Source organism: Garra rufa, chromosome 11 (assembly GCF_049309525.1).
Source record: "Garra rufa chromosome 11, GarRuf1.0, whole genome shotgun sequence".
NCBI lineage: Eukaryota > Metazoa > Chordata > Actinopteri > Cypriniformes > Cyprinidae > Garra > Garra rufa.
In genome coordinates, this window is record NC_133371.1 from 874,745 (window position 1) to 882,567 (window position 7,823).

Here is a 7,823-nt window from a genome sequence, read left to right on the forward strand (position 1 = left end):
AGTGAGAGAGAAAGAGTTCTGGAATCTTAAATGATTGTGTAATGCAGAACTCTTTCCAAAACTAAACTGATCTGGTGTTAAGATAAAATGTTAACAGTTATGCCTCATTACCGCTTACTGCTGAAATAAAGGACACATATCTTACTGTGAATGATGAGGCTGAACAAACATGTTTTGTTTGCACAGGAAGGTTTGGGTTGTATTGCAGCAGACTTGGCTGCCCCAGTGTACTCCTTCTCTCTCTTGTGTGTTGGAACAGGCATCCTGAGACTAAATGATTTCCGTAACTGCCAATCACAAAACTAGGATATACAGTAAAGTGGGATCTGTGCTCACCAGCTCAACTATATCTTTTTGCATGAGAGACAGACTCCAGATGTGGAATTCCTGTGGATGTGTGTAACGCTCGTCCCGTATTGCCATTAATAGAGGCTGAAGGCTGGGGAGAACAGTGTCTGAGGATCCACAATCTGGAAATGACAGCGTTATCTAGAGGGGAGGGAGAGGGACAGACAGAGGCAGTGAGTGAGAAGGAGATGCTTATATGTGACCCTGGACCACAAAACCAGTCATAAGGTTAAATTTGACAAAACTGAGATTTATACATCATATGAAAGCTCAATAACTAAGCTTTCTATTGATGTATGGTTTGTTAGGATAGGACAATATTTGGCTGAGATACATCTATTTGAAATCAGAAATCTGAGGATGCAAAAAAATAAAAAAGACTGAGAAAATCACCTTTAAAGTTGTCCAAATTAGGTTCTTAACAATGCATATTACAAATCAAAAATTACATTTTGATATGTTTACAGTAGGAATTTTACAAAAAATCGTCATGGAACATGAACTTTACTTAATTTCTTAATGATTTTTGGCATAAAAGAAAAATCTAAAATTTTGACCCATGCAATGTATTTTTGGCTATTGCTACAAATATACCCCAGCGACTTAAGACTGGTTTTGTGGTCCAGGGTCACATATTAATATAAAGGGAGTCACTGATTAACAGGTGAGGTTCAATAAATCTGTCAACACACAGGTCAGTTATTTAATTTAAAGGGAATAAAGACTTACATTTGAATATGTTCATCATACATGTCATGCCTTTAGAAGATTCAGAGTATGTGCTACCAGTATCCACAAATTTTGCATTTAAAATAAATGACGAGAAATGCAATTGAACATAATGCACAAAATATATCCCAACTAATATTTTACTCTTTTAAGATTATGAAAATTAAAAACGGAATGTTGAGAAATCTTTATGCCATTTGCTTTCTGATTGTCAAATTGTACAGACTTTTTTAATTAAATCTAATTTAGGGAAAACACTGTAAAATGAAAAATTTTGTCAACTTTATGATTATGAATGGCAAATGCTTTATTCAAAAATGCCTATTGCTAAAGGAATAGTTTACCCAAAAATGAAAATTTGATGTTAATCTGCTTATCCCCAGGGCATCCAAGATGTAGGTGACTTTGTTTTTCTTCAGTAGAACACAAACGAAGATTTTTAACTGAAACATTTGCAGTCTGTCCGTCATAAAATGGCAGTCAATGGGCACCAAATCTTTGAGAGTACAAAAAAACATACACAGACAAAACCACATTAAACCCTAGCTCATGACGATACATTAAGGTTAAGAGACAAAACGATCGGTCTGTGTAAGAAACTGCACAGAATATTTATATTATCTTTTACCTCTGATGCAACAGTTTGAGTTAAAAATCTTGGATCTTGAATGCCCTGGGGGTAAGCAGATAAACATCACATTTTCATTTCTGGGTGAACTATCCCTTTAAAACCCCCTTCATTTTTATAAGGCTTTCTAAAACAAACTTTCTATTTTATGAATTCACTTTAGCTGATAGAAAAATGTAAACGGTACATCTGGGAAAGCACTATTAGTCTATATTTGGCGTCATGTCATATTTTGGAGTCATCCCATATTTGCAGTTATGGGCCTGTTTTATCTAATAATGTTAGCTGCTGCTTGCTTAAATAAATACATACAACCCCTGGCCAAAATTTATGAAATCACAACACTTAGAAGATGTTCACCCAATTTTTTTTACTTTATAACGAATAAACCACTTACAGATATGACATAAAACTATTTTTGTTTAATTATTTAACACACGTGTTACATGCAACATACCTCAAACAAATGAAATTAAAATAGTTGAATTAATGGAAAATAATTTTCCATATCAAGTAGAGGAAAAATAATGGAAGCATGCAATATGGAATCAGCTTGTAATTTGTATTTCTGAAACAAATATCTAAACATATCTAAAATGCTAATTAGCCAGCAGTTAAAAGAGAGTACTTATAGACCGTAATGAGCTGTTGAACTTGGCTAATTATAAGGAAACAACACTGTAAAAAAACAATTTGTTGAATCAACTTAAAATAATTTGTTACCTGGCTGCCTTATAATTTTAAGTTCAACTTAGTGACAACTTAGATATTTGAATTGATTCAACTTAAAATTTTAAGGCAGCAGGGTAACAAATTATTTTAAGCTTACTCAACAAATTGTGTTTTTTTTTTTTACACACTGTCAAAAAGTTTTCACCAATTTCAAGTTAAAAACTTAAGTTTAGCAGCTACCTTAAAACTTTAAGTTAAACCAACTTAAGTAATTTAAACGCACAAGTTAAATCAACTCATTTTTATTTTAATAAGTTAAAATGGCTTGTAGTTTTAAGCTGATTTAACTTAAAAAACTTAAGGCAGCTGCTGAACTTAGATTTCTTAAGTTGAATCTGGTGAAAACTTTTTACAGTGGCAGTGAAGAAAGCTGTCAGTTGAAATGATGAAAAGGATTATAAAACTCCTTCAAGATGGATATCCATCATTGAGTGTGGCAAAAGAAGCTGAATCTATGCAATTAGCCTTAAAAATAGAAAATGCACAATGAAACAAATGAAGAACAAATGGGTGGAGACAGTAGTCGATGTGTGTGACATAACTGTTAGAATCTGGCTGAATGAAATGAGATTTACATATAGAAAGACCAAGTGAAATCCAGCATTAACACATAAACAAAAGAAAAAAAATGAGTGTGGGCTAAAGAGAAGAAGTCATGGAGTGTGGATGATTGGATGAAAGTGATATTCAGTGATGAACCACAAATCTGCAATGGACAAGGAGAGGATGCTGGAACTTTTGTCTTGTGCTGTTCTAATGAAATATATAAAGATGACTGCCTGAATAAAATTTCCCAACTCGTTTTTCTAATATGGGGTTGCATGTCAGGTAAAAGACCAGGGGAAATGGCAATCCTTACCTCAACAGTCAATTCACAGTTTACACTGAAACTTCGAACACTGTTCTTATTCCATCAATAGAAAATAATTTTGGTGATGATATTAGTATGATAATACACCTTGCCACAGCAAAGAGTGTTAAAGCTTTGGTTCAGGAAAGGCACATCAACATAATGACATGGCCAGCACATGATCATGATCTCAATCTGATTGAAAACGTATGGTGGAATTAAAAAAACTGGTCCATGACAAGGCTCCATCTTGCAAAGCTGATCTGTCAACCGCTATATAAGAAAGTTGGAACCAGTTTGATGAAGAATATTGGTCATTATTCCATGCCCTAAAGAATTCAAGCCGTCATAAATGCCAGAGGCGGTGCAACAAAGTACTAATTGTGTTTGTTGGTTGATGATTCCATAATTTTTTCCTCAGATTGAATGATTCCATAATTTTTTTCCTGTACCTGATATGGAAAATAATTTTCCATTAATTAAAAGTGTTTAATCTCATTTGTTTGAGCTATGTTTTACAAAACCAGAATGTTGAATTAATAAACAAAAATAGTTTAGTGTCATATTGGGTAAACAACATCTAAATGTTTTGAATTCATAATTTTTGCCAGGGGTTGTACAAACCCACAACATACTGGAGTGATAAGGATTCATTTAACACTTGATAGGTTTGGAACACTTTTTAACATGGACAAAAACATTTGACTTCCATTACATGGACAAAAGCAGCTTAATCATACCTCAAAATAACGTTTGTGTTCTGCAGTGCAGAAACAAAAACATACAAGTTTTGAACGACATGACAGAATAAAGTAAATCATGACAGAACTTTTATTTTTTGGCTGAACTATTGTTTTAAGTGTCTTTCATTAATCTTAACGATCCAAGCGGCTTATAAATCAACCATTTTGGGAGTTTATTTATAAGCCCATTTCTATGGCAAGCCGTTTTAGCCTAAAATATACTAAGCGTTACTCGTCGTAATTGCATTTTTACTAGTAACAATGCCAATTAGAGAGCTGTCAATTTAAATTCTTACTAGTACGAATTATAATTAGAGAGCTCTCTAATTCAATTATTACTAGTAACAATTCCAATTAGAGAGCTCTACAAATTAATTTTTACTAATAATTATTCCAATTACAGAGCTCTCTAATTCAATTTTTACTAGTAACAATTCCAATTACAGAGCTCTCTAATTCAATTTTTACTAGTAACAATTCCAATTACAGAGCTCTCTAATTCAATTCTTACTAGTGACAATTCCAATTAGAGAGCTCTACAAATTAATTTTTTACTAATCATATGTCTCCATTGACTTCCATTAATTTTTAATTACAGAGCTCTACAACGGAATTTTTACTAGTAAGAATTGCAATTAGGGAGCTCTACAATTGAATTCTTACTAGTAACAATAACAATTAGAGAGCTCTCTAAATCAATTTTTACTAGTAATTACTCATCGTAATTGCATTTTTACTAGGAACAATTCCAATTACAGAGCTCTCTAATTCAGTTTTTACTGGTAACAATTCCGATTAGAGAGCTCTCTAATTTAACTATTACTAGTAAAAATACAATTACAGAGCTCTACAATTCTATTTTTACTAGTAAAAAAACACATTAAAGATAGGTTTAATTGCAGAACTCTGTAATTGAATTAAAGAGCTCTCTAATTCAGTTCTTACTAGTAACCGTTGAATTAGAGAGCTCTCTAAATGGAATTCTTACTAGTAAAAACTGAATTAGAGAGCTCTCGAATTAGAATTATTACTAGTAAAATTTGATTTAGAGAGCTCTCTACTTGGAATTGTTACTATTAGAATTTAATTGTAGAGCTCTCTAATTATAATTGTTACTAGTAAGAATGCAATTAGAGAGCTCTCTAATTGGCATTGTTACTGTTAAAATTTTAATTAGAGAGCTCACTTATTCAATTCTTACTAGTAAAAACGCAATTACGACTAACGCTTAGTATATTTTAGGCTAAAACGGCTTGCCATACATTTCATTAGTCACCTAAACAGTTTCCGCTGTAAAGTACCTTTTTGAGAGGCTCCTGTTTGTCGATCTGGTGAAGGATGTCCTGTTTGAGCATTGCACTGGGACAGCTGTCTGTCTGCATGCAGTAAAGCTCGTATCTTCTCCAGAGCGCTCGGAGCTGCCGCACTACAATATCATCGGCGGCGCTCGACACTGCAGACTGTGACTTTCGCATTATGATAGACTACTAAACACTTTCCCGAAATTAATTCATGAATAACATTTGATGCGTTGACGTATGATATGTTCAAACGCATTTCAACATATCTGCACCTTATCAACGTGTCAGTGGTGTCCTGAGCGCTATGTCTGTTGTCGTAGCAACAGCAAAGCTATACAACAAGCTGGATCCTCCCTGTTGGATTGTTCTTTAATAAACTTTCCGTCATCCATACTCTCGAGTTGTAACTTAACGCCTCCATGCATTCCATTATATAAAAATGGAGAGTGAATGGTGAATGAGGTTGTCATTACCTTTACCGAAAAGAAGTATACTTCAAGTTTATTTTATTAAGTAGCCTATACTTAAGTAAAGGTCAAGTATATTTTTAAGTATACTTTATGTAGTAAGATACAAATATCAGTGTACTAGTAGTATACTTTTAAGTGTACTATTTCAATACTGCTTGGGACTAAATTGGCCCACTTTCTAGTATGTAAAAGTATACTTTAAGTATAACAGTAGTAAACTTTGAGTACACTCCTCTAGCTACACTGCAAAAAAATGTTTTTCTTTTTTAGACTTTTTGTCTTATTTCCAGCCAAAATATCTAAAAATTCTTAAAGCAAGAAGTATTTTCTAGACAAGTAATCTTGTTTTCAGAAAAAAAAAAAAATTAAGTGTGTGTTTGCTTAAAACAAGCAAAATAATCTGCCAATGGGGTAAGAAAAATAATCTTATTTCAAGCAGACAACTAGATTATTTTGCTTACCCCATTGGCAGATTATTTTGCTTGTTTCAAGAAAAAACTCGCTTAATTTTGACTTCTTTTTTCTGAAAACAAGATCATTTTTACTTCTTGATTTAAGAATTTTTAGATATTTTGGCTGGAAACAAGACAAAAAGTCTAAGTAAGTCTAAGTATTTTTTGCAGTGTAGTTTACAACTATGTTTTCAGTTTGTACTGCAAGTATAATAAAAGTGAATTTATAGGTAATTACCCTGGTGAAAAAACAGCTAAAACCAGCCTAGGCTGTTTTTTTTTCAGCAGGGTAGTTTACTAATTAAATACTTTTATGCATTTTTAGTAGAGTTTGAAGTATAGGTTAGTAGTTTTATCCTGCAAGTATACTCGCAAGTTGTCTTTAAGTGAAAAGACAACTTACTTTTGTATCATACTTTAAGTATACTACTATGTCCCTGTTTATGTATTACTTTGTATATATTTTGTTGAATATCTGAACATGTAAAACATCAAAATAAAGCACAATGTATCTGCTTGTAAACAAATATTTTATTCTAGCTGCATGCATTCTTTATTTATAAACACTTGAATGTGGGTAAGTTTCATAAATAAAAAATAAATAAACATTTTGAACAAAAAGCTAAAAAAAAAAAAAACTATTCACATTTCATCTGATCAACACCCCAAAGCTTGACAGTCATTATTACCTCTTCATGGGTGGACATTTTATTCCATAACGTTACACAGTTTTCCATATCTATGGTTTTGATGCTGTTTTATGTCTGATGATTGTGTTAGATTACACGTGGAAGCATCTGTTGTTTCGGTTTCTTCTTCACTTGTGTTTTAGAAATTCAGTCCAGAAGATGTGCAATAGCACCCCTAGCACAAGTATAGCTCAAATATATTTAGACTTTTAACTAAGTATAAGTCAAGTATACTTAAATGTAATTTTAAGTAAGTTTCTGATAAATATTTAAAGCACATTTCTGAGAAGTACATAAAAAGACTGAAAGTATACTTTCCTATTTTTTTGTTTAAAAGAAGTATACTAATAGCACACTTGAATACACCTCTTTTTCGTACGAGTATGCATAACCCTTGCATTTGATTGAGTTAAAAAAGGAGTTGTGTGATGATAGGAAATCGAATAAATCATGACTGATTTTTCATTTTTGGGTAAACAAATTCCTCGAATTTTATTTTGTAATGAAATCTGGTTAATTTATGGGGTGTCAGTGCCATGTTTTATAACGTAAAAAAAAGGTTTTGCCAGACAGAACGTTGCACAACTTCTTATAATCTTTTTAAAACCTGCTTCTGCCAAATGCAGAGGAAAACAGGCAATGCGTCCATCTTGATTACTGCCATAAACTGTTTTTAATCCAGCCACATTCATAGAAACCACAACCACTGATACCATAAAAATCAAGGGAGATACATGTTTTAAAAGAAGTCTTTTCTGGGCCTCCACCTGAAGCCAAACCAGAGAAAATAGCTAATGATGAACGCTTTTTACCATACAGGCTCTTGCGGTATTAGACTGGTTCTCTGTAATTTGCCTTAAGTAATTTGCCATGTGTCAGCG